This window comes from Eumetopias jubatus, unplaced genomic scaffold (assembly GCF_037043125.1).
Source record: "Eumetopias jubatus isolate StellerSeaLion01/CBP00866 unplaced genomic scaffold, mEumJub1_p1.0 scaffold_2, whole genome shotgun sequence".
NCBI classification, from domain to species: Eukaryota; Metazoa; Chordata; class Mammalia; order Carnivora; family Otariidae; genus Eumetopias; species Eumetopias jubatus.
In genome coordinates, this window is record NW_028274808.1 from 40,435,728 (window position 1) to 40,452,884 (window position 17,157).

General features: G+C 36.7%; 1 pseudogene; it reads right to left on the reverse strand.

Moving 5' to 3' along the window:
* Positions 1–14,043: 14,043 nt before the first annotated feature.
* On the reverse strand, positions 14,044–14,403 carry LOC114203561 (RNA guanine-N7 methyltransferase-activating subunit-like protein pseudogene; annotated as a pseudogene).
* Between the last annotated feature and the right edge of the window lie 2,754 nt (positions 14,404–17,157).

Genomic DNA, 17,157 nt, shown 5'->3' on the forward strand with positions numbered 1-17,157 from the left:
GCAGAAAAGAATGAGAAATGCTCATGTGTTGAAAATCAGGGTGGCTTTGCCTGATGCTACAGCTGCTCTGGGAGCACCAGCCTGAGATAGAAGAAGCAGCTTCTGCCCACAGCATGCAGAGGTATGAGTGAGCCCCTCACATAATCCAGGCCTGGGTGGGCTGAACTCATATAGGAGAAGAAGAAGGAAATGCTGTTTCTGCTGAAACTCAGGGTAGGAAAATTCTCCCTGAGAACTTGCAACTTGTGATTTATTCAAGTAGAATTGTATTTTATTCAGTTAAATTAGAAATTAACAACAAAGGACTTTTAAAAAATCCTATGTTTGGAAATTTAGTAATACATTACTCAGTAAGCCTTGGTTTTAAAAGGAAATACAAAATTATAAGTGTTTATAATTAAAAGATAATGTAAACACTGCAGGTTAAGAGATATGGAACGGCTGAAGAAATACTCTTAGGTAAAATTATAACCTTAAATATGATTAACAGGAAATTAAAAAGATTAGAAAGTACAAGCTAACTGTTCAACTCAAGGTTTGGAAAAAGAACAATGGAACAAACAAAGAAGCATCATGAAAAGAAACAAAAATAAGTGCACAAATTAATGAGATGAAAGAGGAAAAATACCAGCAGGGATTAACAAAACCAGCAACTGGTTTGTGGAAAATATCAGTAAGAAAGGTATATGAAGGGAAAAAGAGAGAAAATGCAAGTATACAAAATACATAATGCAAAGGAGAAATAACTATAGACACTTAAAATTTTTAAGATTGTTATGAATGGATAATATACTAGTGAATTTGAAAACTAACTTGAATGTAAAAAGTAACATGTAAAATGTGTAAAAATTGACAAAAAGAGAAATTTAAAAATTAAATAGACCAGAACTTCTGGAAAAGATGGTGGTGTAAGAGGATGCTAACTCACCTCATTCCACAGATACAACTAGGTAACACTCACATCAGTGTAAATAACCCAGAAAATGACCAGAATATAGACAGAACTGACCCTCTACAGCTAAATGTAGAGAAGAGGCCAAATCAAAAAGGGTAGGAAGGGCAGAGATGTAGTCAGGAACCAAACTGAGCTGCAAGAGAGACAGTCCATGGGAGGGAATGACACCACAAGCACAGAGAAGGGGGGTGAACAGATCTCATCCCAGTCACTCCAGTCACACCAGTCACCCCAGAAGTGGGAAAACCTGCACTGGGAGGATAAATTCCCATAACATTTGGCTGGTTCTTGAAAAGATCAACAAAGTTGAGAAAGCCAGACTTATCAAAAGAAAAAAGAAAGAAAGAAAAGAAAGAAAGAAAGAAACAAACAAACGAACAAAAAGAGAGGCCTCAAATAAGCAAAATCAGAGATGAAAGAGGATAAATAACAACCAACACTATAGAAATACACAGGATTATAAGAGAATATTATGAAAGATTATATGCCAACAAATTGAACAACCTAAAAGAAATGAATAAATTCCTAGAAACAAAAAACCTCCCAATACTGAATCAGGAAAAAATACAAAATTTGAACAGACTGGTTACCAGCAATGAAATAGAATCAATAATCAAAAAACTCCCAACAAACCAAAGTCCAGGACCAGAAGGCTTCACAGGTGAATTCTACAAAACATTTAAAGAAGAGCTAATGCTTATTCTTCTGATGCCTTTCCAAAAAATAGGTGAGGAAGGAAATCTTCCAAATTCATTTTATGAGACTACCTTTATACCCTGATACCAAAACCAGATAAGAATACCCCCCAAAATGAGAACTACAGGCCAACATGTCCAATGAACATGATGTAAAAATCCTCAAAAAATAGGAAACTAAATCCAACAATACGTTTAAAAAACCATTTACCACTATCAAGTAGTATTTATTCCTGCAATGCTGGTGTGGTTCAATATTCACAGATCAATCATTGTGATACATCTAATCAACAAGACAAGATAAAAACCATATGATCATTTCAACAGATTGAAAAAAAGCATCTGACAAAGCATGACATCCATTCATGATAAAAACCCTCAACCAGGTAGGTTTAGAGGGCACATACCTCCACATGATAAAAGCCATTTATGACAAACCTACAGATAACATCATACCCAATGGTGAGAAACAGAGGTTTTCACCTAGGATCAGGAACCAGGATATCCACTCTCACCACTTTTATTCAACATAGGACTGGAAGTCCTAGCCACAGCAATCAGAAAAGAAAAAGAAATAAAATGCACCCAAATTGGTAAGGAAGAACTAAAACTTTCACTATTGGCAAATGACATATTATATATAGAAAACCCTAAAGACTCCACCAAAATACTACTAGAACTGATAGATGAATTTATGAATTTAGGAAGGTTGCAGGATACATAATCACTATACAGAAATCCATTTCATTTCTATACACTAATAATGAAGTAGCAGAAAGAGAAATTAACAATCCCATTTACAATTGCACCAAAAATAACAAAATACCTAGGAATAAACTTAACCAAGGAGGGGAAAGATGTACTCTGAAAACTATAAAACACTGATGAAAGAAATTGAAAATGACACAAACAAATGAAAAGACATTCCATGCTCATGGATTGGGAGAACAAATATTGTTAAAATGACCATCCTGTCCAAAACAATCTACAGATTCAATGCAATCCCTACCAAAACCCCAATAATATTTTTCACAAAACTAGAGCAAATAATCCTAAAATTTGCAGAGAACCACAAAAGACCCTGAATAGACAAAACAATCTTGAAAAAGAAACACAAAACTGGTGATATCACAATCCCAGATTTCAAGATATACTACAAAGCTGTAGGAATCAAAACAGTATGGTACTGTCTCAGAAACAAACACATAGGTCAACAGAATAGAATAGAGAGTCCAGAAATAAGCCCATGATTATATGGTTAACTAAGCTACAACAAAGGAGCCAAGAATGTGCAATGGGAAGATAGTCTCCAACAAATGGTGTTGGGCATTCTGGGCACCTATGTGCAAAGGAATGAAATTGGACTACTTTCTTACACCATACAAAATATAAACTCAAAGTGGATTAAAGATCTAAGTATGAGAATTAAAACCATAAAAATCCTAGAAGAGAGCACAGGCAGTGATTTCTCTGACATCAGCCATAGCAACATTTTTCTAAATATGTCTCCTGAGGCAAGGAAACAAAAGCAAAAATAAACTATTGTGACTACATTAAAATAAAAAGCTTCTGCACAACAAAGGGAACAGTGAACAAAACAAAAAGACAACCTAGTGAATGAGAGAAAATTTATATATATATAAAATGGATATTATTCAGCCATAAAAAATGTGAAATCTTGCCATTTGCAGCAACATGATGGACCTAGAGGATATAATGCTAAGTGAAATGAGTGAGTCAGAGAAAAAGAAATACCATATAATTTCACTCTTATGTAGAATTTAGGAAACCAAACACATGAACAATGAAAAAATGAGACAAACATAAAAACAGACTTTTAATATAGAGAACAAACAGGTGGTTCCCAGAGGGAAGGTGGGGGGGGATGGGTGAAATATGTGAAGAGGATTAAGGGTGCACCTATCATGATGAGCACTGAGTAATGTGTAGAATTGTTGAATCAGTATATTGTACACCTGAAACTCATAAAACACTGTACATTAATTATAGTGGAATTAAAAAAATTAAGTAGACCACTAAGGACACAGATTTTTAAAATGGAATTAACAAGCTGTCTCTCTCAAAGCATAACATACACACACTGTGGTATGCAGCCTCTTAAATGTCTCTCAACAATCTGTCTGTCTCCTGGATTCATACCCCTGTGTAATTAATTCCCTGCCCTTGAGTGTGGGCTGCTTTGTAGTTGTCTTCTAACAAATAGAATATGGCAAAGCGTTTGGATGTCACTTCTGTGTTTAGGTTGCAGAAAGACTGTGACTTCCACCTTGCTCTCTCTCAATCTCCTTTCCTCTCTTAGCCCTGTCTCTGGGTGAAACATGATGGCATGTTTTAAGTAGCTTTATGGAGACACTCATAGGCAAGGAGTCTCTGGCCAATAATCAGTGAAGACCTACAGCTTGTGAACAGTCATCTGATTGATTTTGGAAGTGGATTTCTGAGGCCAAGAGCGAAGTGAATGAACTTGGAAGCAGGTTCTCCCTCAGGAGAGTCCTGACTGATGCATTGACAGCCATCTTATGAGAGACCCTGAGTCAGAGGCATCCAGCTAAGCCCTGCCCACAAAAAGTGTGACATAATAGATGTGTGTAGTTTTATGTCTCTAAAATCTGCGGTTGTTACATGGCAAGAGATAACTGATATGTACACAAACAAAAATTGGTTTTACTGGTGAATTCAATCAACTTTCAATGAATATTTTCTATCTTATGAAACCTGTTTCAAAATAGAAAATGAAGCTGCCTAGTTCATTTGTGAAGCTAGCATCATCATTTCATTAATGCAGACATGCACAGATCTGAAGTGTATAATTAGGTGAGTGATGAAGAACGCATACTCCTGCATAAACAATACACCAATCAAGATAAAACCTTTCTGTTACCCCAGAAATTCCCCCATGCTTCCTTCTAGTCAATCTCCTTTCTCATGGGCAATCACTAATATCAGGTTATTTTTGCTATTCTTCAAATGGAATTATATATTTATGTACTCTTGTGCTTGGCTTATTTTGCTCAACATAATGTTTATGAAATTAAACCATGTACCCCTCTCTCCTCTAGTAATGCCAACTTTCCTCCATTATGCACACCCATCTATACTCAGAAGGCTAAAATACCATATTAAAACAAGGTGATAGTCTACCCAATTGAAAAACTGTTTAAAGTTGGTCTTTTAACCATGGGTTAATGACTATGTTAAAGATTTACAAAGAATTAAGTTAATCTAGTGGCATAAAATCAGGCTGAGAGTCATGAAATTATTAGAGCAGGTTATAATTTTCTATCTTTCTATAGAGCATAATACTGTGATGAAATAAAGGAGGCTGCATGAATAAGGCTGCTGGTCAAATTGTACTAAATAATTTTGTCTTTGGTATATATTAAAAATAGCTTATTTATAGGTAGAATTTTATCTAAGAATTATCATATGGGTGTGTATAGCCCCTTGTAGATTGCTCTTTTTTGTAGCTAAAATTCTGTGTTTTTAATAGACCATTGTTGAGGGAGGCACTGATCATTGTAATTAATAGTAATATTATATTATTTTAAAATAATCATGCCAGAGATGGCAAATTGTGGACACCAAGGCTACAACTCCTCCCCTTCAATACACAAGACAATGTTACTAATCAATCACACCACTTCACCGCTCTGAGCCAGAGCTGGCCTGTGAATCCTTCTCAACCAAGTACTCTGGGCAGCCACCATCCATCTACTGGAGTTGGCAAAAGAGTGGAAACCTACTGAACTATTCAGATACCTTCTTAAAGAACATGTTATTCATAATGATGTATTGAGATACAGAACGCTACTTTATTAAAATAGTATAGTGTAAGAGTGTAGAGAAAAAAGGGACTTTGGAGTCTAAGAACGCTGGGTGTGAATCCTGGTGCCATAGTTTACCTAATGGCCTTGGCAAACCACACCTCTTCTTCAAAAGAGGAATGATCATTGTTATCTTACTGATTTTTTTGCAAGAATATAGAAATAAATTTTTAAAGTGCTGGGCAAATAATAAATGTTCATTAAATGGTGCTTAGTACTCTTATCATACTGGAAATAGCACAGGTTTTTAATCAGGTGACCTGTATTCAAATCTTAGCTCTGCTCCTTTACTGTGACTTTAGAGAACTTATTTATTCACTCAGTCTGTTTCCTCATGGGCAAAACAAACAAACAAAAATCATAATAACTACCCTGATGGGTTGTTTTGCAAGAATCAGTGCTAATACATGGAAATTACCTCGAAAATAGTTAAAGCTTGACCAATGATTGCTTTATTTTAATGTTACTGTCATTACTATTCTTCCTTCTGCCTTCCCCCAAAACTCTGGAAAATAATTGAGAAAATATTTGCCAAACTCAGTTGATGGGGCAAAGGTGGTGGGGGCATAGAACTTGAAGAGCTTCCAATGACAATTGGTATTACTGTAATGTTTGAATTTTCCAGCTCTTAATTTATACCTGAAATTTAAAGGCAATATAATAGAAAAACTTAAAAATGTGAATGTTCATTAACTACATATAAAGATTTTTTCAAATACTGATTCAACCATACTAAATAAAACTCCAAAGAAAGATTAAGCCATGTCATTGTGTGTATGAAGTAGTAAGTTGTTTTTTATTCCAATTTGTTTATCCAATTTATTTATCCAATAGTAAGTTGTTTTTTACTGCTATATCCCAAATAATTTGTTTAACCAACAAATTTGCATTGTTTTCATATTTTAGTTATGATGAATAAAGCTGCTATAACCATTCTTGTACAAGTCTTTTTGTAGACATGTTTTCATATCTTTTGGATAAGATAAATTCCTACAGTGGAATTACTGAGTTATATGGTAGGTACCTACTTAACTTTATAAGGAACTGCCAAAACTATCAGTTTTCCAAAGTGGGGAAACACTTTTACTTCAGCCAGTAAAGTAAGAAAGATTTGTTATTCTGCAACACCACCAATATTGCTCACCTAATTACATACTTCATACTTGGTGTTGTCTGTCTTTTAAATTTTAGTCACTATAATGGGTATGAAGTGGTATCTCACTGTGCTTATAATTTGCATTTCCTTAGTGACTAATGACAGCATATTTTCAGGTGCTTGTTTGCCATCCACAGATCTTTCCATGTGAAGTTCACTTCAAGTCCTTTTCGCATGTTTTACATCTGGGTTGTTTATCTTTATTATTGATTTAAGGGTCCTTTATATTTTGGATACTAGTCCTTTGTATATTATGTATTTTCTCTCTGTGGTTTGCCTTTTTGTTTTCTTTATGGGGCACCAAATTTAAAAATGCTTATAAGTTTATTTATTTCATAAAGACCAATACCTATTTATAATTCAAATTGTTCCTAGTAAATTACAAATACAATAGAACTTCCTTACCCTGTTTTGAATTATATTCAAAACCTACAACAAACATTTTACTTAATGTTGAAAATTTGAAATTGAAATTGAAAATGAAAATTGAAATTGAATTTGAATGAAATTGAAATTGAAAAAAAAAATTCCCTTTAAGATAAAGCCTACAATCCTCAGTATAGATCTGGCCAATATTACAAGAGGAAAAAGAGGTAGTATAAATTGTGAAAGAAAAAGAGATAAATTGTTATTATTTGAAGATTGTATGGTCATCTATTTACCTAGAAAAACCAACAGAATCAACTTAGAAATTAATAGAACTAATAAGAGAGTTCAACAAAATTGTCAAATAAATATCAATGTACAACAACAACATTACTTACACCATGAATACAAAGCTAGAAAAATATAATAAAGTGCCATTCACATAGTAACAAAAATGTATAAAGTGTCCAGGAACTAACCAAGTTATTCAGACAGTGTCTCAGTAGAAAACAGATGAGACACTCAAATTTGATAATTAGAGAAGAGATGATGATGATGATGATGATGATGATGATGATGATTTGGTAAAATACTTTGGAGCCTGTAATATCAGGCAGTGATTGCTACTCTTAAGTCTATAAGTTTTTGAAGTTATTTTGCATTTTCATACAAGGTGGCTTATTTCTTCCTGTGTTTTTGATTTTGGATTGTGAGTTCATGTTCCTTAGAACTTCATTTGCAAAAAATTTAGAAGACAAGTATTTGAAAATACTTTCCATCAGTGTTTGTTTTTGATAGGCACCTGTCAGACTAAGACTTCTTTAAACTAAATTTTACCTTTTGCTTTTATAAGTATTGTGACTTCTGGCCCCAATCTCATGTGTGAGCTGTCTGTGATTAGGAATTCTGAGACAAAAATTGTTTTATTTTTCTTATTTTCTCTTTCCACTCAAAGCCAAGGCTTATCCAGGCAAATATTCTTACCATCTCTTTCTGCATGACAGATTATTGTCAGTCCTATTTTTATGTCTAAACTAGCTGTTTTACTGAGGGAAACAACCAGGGTTAGGGTGACTCATTCAGTGGATGTCTCTGTCTTTGGCATCCCTGTGCTTACACATTGGACTTATTTTAAAAATAGCCATTGTTGCAAAGATAAAGGCTGAACATGAGACCCAACAGCATGGACTTCCTCTCACCAAGGCTGATTTAGCTACCACTGCTGCTAAAAGTCTGATACACCATATATATTCAATATGTTGATCCCACTGGGCCCACAGTATGATTTCATCCCTCAAAGTGACCTATCAACAATTTGACTACAGGTAATTCTATTAGACTATTTCCTCTTCCTTGATTCATTCTATTGTCATTGATATGTTTTCCATTTATGAGTTTTCTTTTCTTGGATTAAGGAATACACTGTAGGAAGAGGAATTATTCCTTAGAAATAAGAGCAAAACATAAATAGATCTGGTCTTGGTCAGCAGCACTATCTGAGTTTTCACAGAGGGCCCGATTTAATATAATAGTCTATTCCAGACATTACCTCAGACCAAGGGACTAACTTTATGGATAATAAATTGTGATAATGTATACATGACTATGGAATCCACTGGACCTGTCATATAATACAAAATTTAGAATCTGCTGGTCTGATAAGGTGTTAGAATGTCCTCTTAAAGGTGTGGCTAAGGCATCAGTTTGGGGTGGGGGAGTTGTCCTCCCAGATGAGGTACATATTTTGAACAAAAGGCAATTATAAGGTGTTATTTCTTCATAGTTAGCTACAATGCATGAATTTAAGAATGAAGAGGTAGAAGTAGGCATAACCCTTCTCACCATCATTCCTGGACTAGCTTCATAAATTGTGCATCTTGTCCCTAAAACTTTTGCCTCTCTTTTAAAAGCTGGGGGCCTTGTTGTCTGGAAGCGGGTGAAAAGTGGTAAGATACTTCTATCATGGGATACTTCAAAGTTTTTCTAAACCTAATGTGGGGGAGAAAAAATTTTCATTTCCTTCAAGATCTTCTAGCTGGACTAAAAATTAAATTGACATGAGATAACTTAACTGAAAAAAATCAAGTTTAGTTTGTACTCACAGGAAATCCACGCAGACATGAAATTCCAAAGATGGTCAGGCATAATGAGGTGCATATGTCATCCTGAACTAAATATAAGGGAGTAGTAGTCTGGGACTCCAAAGGGAAAGAATGTAATTCATAGGAAGATGAAAAGAATAAATATTTGTTAAACAGATGTTTGCTGGGTCATTCAGACACAATAGGACATAGAGAAGGCTTTCATCAAAGAGGTCTTGCAAGGGTACCATATCTAGCTCATAATATAGTGTGGTTATTTATGGTGATAGCTCTCTTCCTGGAGCAGGTCTTCTTTCTAAATTCTTTTAGGTAGTTGATGTAGGGAGGTTAAAGTTCTTTCCTGAGTCTTTTGGGCCTGGATTTTTTGTAGCTTGGCAAAATCTGCATGCCTAGGTGGCCTACTGTGGGGTCACCTGCCTGTAGCTCCTACACTAAATTATAACCTAAACTTAATCATTTCAGATTCCTTATACCAGTGAAGAAGAAAGAAATTACTATAGAAGCAGGTGTAATTTACTGTGATATCATGAGGAGATAGAAAGGTTGGTATGTAATGGGACGGGAAGAAGTACATTGGAAACTCAAGCATTCACTAGGATGCCTCTTGGATTCCTATATGCCTAGTGCTCTAAACAAAGAAATAAATGGGCAAATGCAGCAGCCATTCCCATGGAAAAGGCATAGTAACCAGAGTCTCAGATTCCTCACAGATAAAGATCTGGGTTATCCTTTTGGGCAAGCAACCTAGACCAGAGGAACAGTTGGCCAAGGATGAGAGAAGTCTACAGTGGGTGTTAAAGGAAAGATAAAATTATGGGTTTAGCACCAACTAAACAGCAGAGTCTGTAGCATGTCCCACCATCTCTCCCATTGTACTTTGAAAAAAAAATTATATATTTGAATATTGTGACTGGCCACCACCTTGAAGAATCAATGACATAGCAGAGTAAACTTAACGTGGGACACAAGTGGATCTGAGTAGTGAAAAAGATACAGTGTAATAGATACTGTGGGCATTCCATCCATATCCTCTGGGCATTCATCATCCCAATCTTCAATGACTCAATTGCTTCCAATAGAAAGCACCTATGACTCTTTGCCTGAGGATTTTCTCTGGATGCTGGAGCACAACTGATCTGTATGAATTTAGGTCTAAGTGTCAGAAGAATTAATGTCTCTTAGGATCAGCACTGAATCAATATCTGATGGAAGTTAGTGGATACCTGAATATGCAGAGAGTCCTTGCCCTTTTGTTAGGTTAACTGAGGTGGGTTTGTCAGGAATGAGCCCCAGTTTCCCACAGCAGTGGCCTACTAACTTTGTTTCCTTCCCTCTTACACCTCCCCTTTCTTGGTATTTCCTGTGATTACCTCCCAGATTAATTATTTGCATTCACATATATGTTACCATTATTTGGGTGGATTTCTGTTTCTCACAGCAAACAATCCCTGTCTAAGCTGGTTTTTGACCTAAATATCACTCCATTCAAGAAGCCTTGAGAGACACCCCTAGCAGACCATGAAGAAACCTTGCAGTGCACTTGTACAGACTTTGTAATTTTCAGTTCATAGCACTTATCCATACCGTATTGTAATCTCTTATTTGTCTGTGTCTACTGCTACACTGACAATTCAATGAGGCCAGGAACAACTGTTTTCTTTTTAGTTATTATATTCAAGTACCCTAACCCAGCAATTGGCATTTGGTAATTTCTCCCCCAAAAAAGTCTTTAAAAAATCAATTAAATAAAGGAGAATAAGACTTGAGTGGGAGACAATGATGAGTTTAGTGTTGGACATATTAGATATGAAGGACCATGGCAGCTGCTTCTTTAAAGGCAGAATTGGATATATGAGTGTGAAGCTCAGGTGAGAAGTGAGGACTGAAGTTACAGATTTTGATTTGTGAGATGTATCATTTATATGATGGTTGAAAGTAAAGAATATGAAGAGTGAAAAAATGTTGGCTGAGCACAAAACTCACAGAACTCTGTCAATTAAGAGATTGATGGAGCAGAGATTTCAAGAAGTAGAAAGTGATTGGTAGCATTCAGTGTGGCAGAAAGGTCAATTAAATTGAGGACCAAAAAATGTCTATTTGATTTAACAAGGTCATTGATGACCATGGAAAGAATAATTCCTTTCTTCAGTATATATTTTTTAAGTTTGTTTGTTTTTTTATTTATTTATTGGAGAAAGGGAGAGAGAGCCTGAGAGCCAGTGAGCAGGGGAGGAGCAGAGGGAGACGGATGAGCAAACTCCATACTGAGCATGGAGCCTGACGTGCATGGGGCTTGATCTCAGGACCCTGAGATCATGACCTGAACTGAAACCAAGAGTTGGACACTTACTCGACTGATCCACCCAGGTGCCCCTTCAGTAAATATTTTATTTAAAGCATACCATGCGCCAGGCCCTGGTGTAGGCAGAGAGGAAGCAGCAAAATACTGTGTAATGTAGTGATGAATAAAGTAGAAGCCAGATTGCAGTGGTCTGAGGAGAAGCTATGAGATAAAGAAGTAGAAACAGAGAATGGAGAATAATTTTTTTTAAAGTTTGGAAGGGAAGAAGAGAGGTTAAATAGTCACCATAAAGATTTTTCTGATGATTTGCTTTCTTCTCTTGCCTGTTGATTTGTGAGTGATTGGTATTTTTAAAATTTATAATTCATTGTAATATCTGGAAGGACAGCAGTTTTAATGGTGGTATTTGCCTCTTTGACATTTAAGTAGATGTGTCTACAATACCTCAAGAAAAAGGCTTCCAAGCTAGGGGAAATGAATACAACTGGCATAGAGCAACTAGGCCAACCCAACTGCCTTAGATCAGCTAGGCCAACCCAAAGCTTGGAATGACTTCAAGTGCCAAATTTTGAGGGGAATCTGGACCTTAATTTCCACTGTATGGCATAACTTAGGAACAAGAATCATATTACCAAAACATGTAATTCTAAAAAATTTATATTTTTTCCTTGTGATGAGAACTCTTAGGATTTACTCTCAACAACTTTCCTATGTATCCTACAGCAGCACTCACTGTAGTCATTATGTTGTACATTAATCCCTAGTACTTATTTATCTAGTAACTGGAAATTTGTGTTTCTGACCACCTTCCTCTAATTCAGCCTCCCCCCACCCTTATCTCAAGTAACCACAAATCTGAGCTCTTTTTTTAAATTTATTTTATTTATTTATTTTAAGATTTTATTTATTTATTTGAGAGAGAGAATGAGATAGAGAGAGAGCATGAGAGGGGGGAGGGTCAGAGGGAGAAGCAGACTCCCTGCTGAGCAGGGAGCCCGATGTGGGACTCGATCCCGGGATTCCAGGATCATGACCTGAGCCGAAGGCAGTCGCTTAACCAACTGAGCCACCCAGGTGCCCTCTTTTTTTTTTTTATGAGTTTGGAGTTTTTTGTTTTAAGATTCCAGGTATCTAAACTTGACATCATACAATATTTGTATTTCTTTGTCTTACTTATTTCACTTAGTATAATGTCCTCAAGATCCATTCACATTGTCACAAATGGCAAGATTTCCTCATTTTTATGGCTGAATAATATTCCAGTGTGTGTGCGTGTGTGTGTGTGTGTGTGTGTGTACTTCTTCATCTATTCATCCATTGATGGGATACTTAGGTTGTTTCCATATCTTGGCTATTATAAATAATGCTGCTGTGTCAATATGCAAATATCTTTTTGAGTTAGTGTTTTCATTTCCTTTGAGTATATTCCCAGAAGTAGAATTGCTAAATCATATGGTAGTTCTATTTTTAATTTTTTGAGGATCCTCCACACTGTTTTCTGTCGTAGCTGTGCCTGCTTGGAATCTCACTAACAGTTCACAGGGGTCCCTTCTCTTCACATGCTCCCCAGCATTTGCTATCTCTTGGCTTTTGGATGATGGCTGTTCTAACAGGCATGAAATTATAGCTTATTGTGTTCTTTTTTTTCTTGATTTGCATTTCCCTAATGACTAGGGATGTCAAGCATCTTTTTTTTTTTTTGAAGTTATAGCATCACTGTATTTATACCAGAGGAAGCAGCAAGGTGCACATTCAGAAGTGAATATAACATTGTATAACATTGTACAATCAATTCACATTAAATACCATAAAAGTAAGTAGTCGGAATACAGCATTATATACATACTATTGAAAAGGTAAGGGGAACATTTACACAGTTAAACTTTTTTATAACGTGAATTTTGATCAGCTTTGTTAAGTTAGCAAAAAGCCTCACAGTTCATAATGAAATGACTGTGTGCCCCAATCTGACCACCACTGAAACTGAGAAGGTCCCTTCCCCAGTTTATGGCTTTATTCCTGACATGCCTCTAAAAAGAGACCAAAGCGATTGTGGAACTGACTCATATCTGGAGTAATGATAAAGTACCACGGACATAATAAAAGCCAAAAGAAGCATCTACAATTGTTTTACCTTTAACTGCTGATGTCACGTACAATATGTTACAAGTAAGCATCGTTGCGCTTTCAGGAGTTGACTGTACTAACCTCTGTAAAAATTTCGGAATGAGCACATCTAAGTATATAGATACTTCCTTATCTTACAAAGTCAAATTGAGCATTTTCTACTGGAAAATTTTTATTTCTGTGTAAAACAAAGACAGAACCCCATGTAGGTCAAACAAGGAAAACAGACACCAAGTTCAAAGCACTATTAAGTCATGAAACAAAGAAGAATCTGAGGTAGAAGTCAGGCAATATAATCCACAACCTTTTTAGGGGCACACTGAACCATCACATCTCTAGTAAGAGCTCTTTTTTTTTTTTAAAGTCACAAGTTCCAAAAAATTAATGATCCACTCTCTGAATTCAGATGTAAAACTATGACCAACAGAAGATACACACAAACTTTTGTCATGTTAACAGAGGAAATGGTTTTACTAAAAGCTGCTGATGTTTCCATCAGTAGTAACCATAGGGAGGCCGTTGATTGTAACCATAGTGTCTGTATTGATGGGGGTAGTAAGGTTCTTGTCTGTGCTGCGGGTAATCGTTACCCCAGGATCGTCCATGCCACTGACTGGATCGATTGTCACTTGGCCACCCCCGTCTGCTATCCCTACCTCTAAACTGTCTGTTATCTTGCAACCGATTCTCTCTATTTCCTTGGTTCCCACCAGCTCTGCTATTCCATTCCTCAGCGATTGGAGGGGACTCAGGAGGGCGTTTCAGCTATTCCTGGTACTCCTTGTCATCTTCTGTGAATCTACTGGCAAACACCTCTTCAAAATTGGGAACAGCTTCAGAAGTGTCTGTCATCCTGAAATTCCCAGCAGTCTGAGGCAGCTGCAATGTTTAATGTTTATGTTGTTTCGATCTCCGGCCCACACGGTGGCCAAAGGATCTCCTACTACTTAGCTCTCCAAGGTAAGGGAGCCACTGCAGAGGCAAGCCAACATTCGCCTCATCATGCATCTTTTTATGTACCTGTTAGCCTTTTGTATATTGTCTTTGGAGAAATGTCTATTCATGTATTTTGCTCATTTTTAAACCAGATTTTTTCTTTGTTTGCTATTGCGTGGTATGAGGGTTTTTTTTTTTTACATATTTTTTGGATATTAAACTTTTATTAGATTTTTGGCTTAAAAATACTTCTTTCCCATTCCACATGTTGTCTTTTTCACTTTGTTGATCATTTATTTTTCTGTGCAAAAGCTTTTAATTTTGATGTAGTCCCACTTGTCTTTTTTTTGTTGTTGTTCCTTGTGCTTTAGTTGTCATACCCAAAAAACCATTCCCAAGATCCATGGTTTTTTTTTTTAAATTTTTTTATTGTTATGTTAATCACCGTACATCATTAGTTTTTGATGTAGTGTTCCATGATTCATTGTTTGTGCATAACACCCAGTGCTCCACGCAGAACGTGCCCTCTTTAATACCCATCACCAGGCTAACCCATCCCCCCAAACCCCTCCCCTCTAGAAACCTCAGTTTGTTTTTCAGAGTCCATCGTCTCTCATAGTTCATCTCCCCCTCTGACTTACTCCCCTTCATTCTTCCCCTCCTGCTATCTTCTTTTTTTTTTCTTAACATATATTACATTATTTGTTTCAGAAGTACTGATCTGTGATTCAACAGTCTTGCACAATTCACAGCACTCACCATAGCACATACCCTCCCCAATGTCTGTCACCCAGCCACCCCATCCCTCCCACCCCCCACCACTCCAGCAACACTCAGTTTGTTTCCCGAGGTTAAAAATTCCTCATATCAGCGAGGTCATATGATACATGTCTTTCTCTGATTGACTTATTTCACTCAGCATAACACCCTCCAGTTCCAGCCATGTTGTTGCAAATGGCAAGATCTCATTCCTTTTTATGGCTGCATAATATTCCATTGTGAATATATAACACATCTTCTTTATCCATTCATCTGTTGATGGACATCTTGGCTCTTTCCACAGTTTGGCTATTGTGGACATTGCTGCTATAAACATTGGGGTGCACATACCCCTTCAGATCCCTACATTTGTATCTTTGGGGTAAATACCCAGTAGTGCAATTGCTAGATCATAGGGCAGCTCTATTTTCAACTGTTTGAGGAACCTCCATACTGTTTTCCAGAGTAGTTGCACCAACTTGCATTCCCACCAACAATGTAGGAGGGTTCCCCTTTCTCCACATCCCTGCCCACATCTGTCGTTCCCTGACTTGTTAATTCTAGCCATTCTGACTGGTGTGAGGTGGTATCTCGTTGAGGTTTTGATTTGGATTTCCCTGATGCCGAGTGATGTTGAGCACTTCTTCATGTGTTTGTTGGCCATTTGGATGTCTTCTTTGGAAAAATATCTGTTCATGTCTTCTGCCCATTTCTTGATTGGATTATTTGTTCTTTGGGTGTTGAGTTTGGTAAGGTCTTTATAGATTTTGGATACTAGCCCTTTATCTGATATGTCATTTGCAAATATTTTCTCCCATTCTGTCGGTTGTCTTTTGGTTTTGTGGACTGTTTCTTTTGCTGTGCAAAAGCTTTTTATCTTGATGAAATCCCAATAGTTCATTCTTGCCCTTGCTTCCCTTGCCTTTGGCGATGTTTCTAGGAAGAAGTTGCTGCGGCTGAGGTCGAAGAGGTTGCTACCTGTGTTCTCCTTTAGGATTTTGATGGGCTCCTGTCTCACGTTTAGGTCTTTCAACCATTTGGAGTCTATTTTTGTGTGTGGTGTAAGGAAATGGTCCAGTTTCATTCTTCTGCATGTGGCTGTCCAATTTTCCCAACACCATTTGTTGAAGAGACTGTCTTTTTTCCATTGGACATTCTTTCCTGCTTTGTCAAAGATTACTTGACCATAGAGTTGAGGGTCCATTTCTGGGCTCTCTATTCTGTTCCATTGATCTATGTGTCTGTTTTTGTGCCAGTACCATACTGTCTTGATGATGACAGCTTTGTAATAAGAGCTGGAAGTCCTGAATTGTGATGCCGCCAGCTTTACTTTTCTTTTTCAATATTCCTCTGGCTATTCGGGGTCTCTTCTGGTTCCACACAAATTTTAGGATTATTTGTTCCATTTCTTTGAAAAAAGTGGATGGTATTTTGATGGGGATTGCATTGAATGTGTAGATTGCTCTAGGTAGCATTGACATCTTCACAATGTTTGTTCTTCCAATCCATGAGCATGGAACATTTTTCCATTTCTTTGTGTCTTCCTCAATTTCTTTCATGAGTATTTTATAGTTTTCTGAGTACAGATCCTTTGCCTCTTTGGTTAGATTTATTCCTAGGTATCTTATGGTTTTGGGTGCAATTGTAAATGGGATCGACTCCTTGATTTGTCTCTCTTTTGTCTTGTTGTTGGTGTATAGGAATGCCACTGATTTCTGTGCATTGATTTTATATCCTGCCACTTTACTGAATTCCTGTATCAGTTCTAGCAGTTTTGGGGTGGAGTCTTTTGGGTTTTCCACATACAGTATCATATCATCTGCAAAGAGTGAGGGTTTGACTTCTTCTTTGCTGATTTGGATGCCTTTGATTTCCTTTTGTTGTCTGATTGCTGTGGCTAGGACTTCTAATACT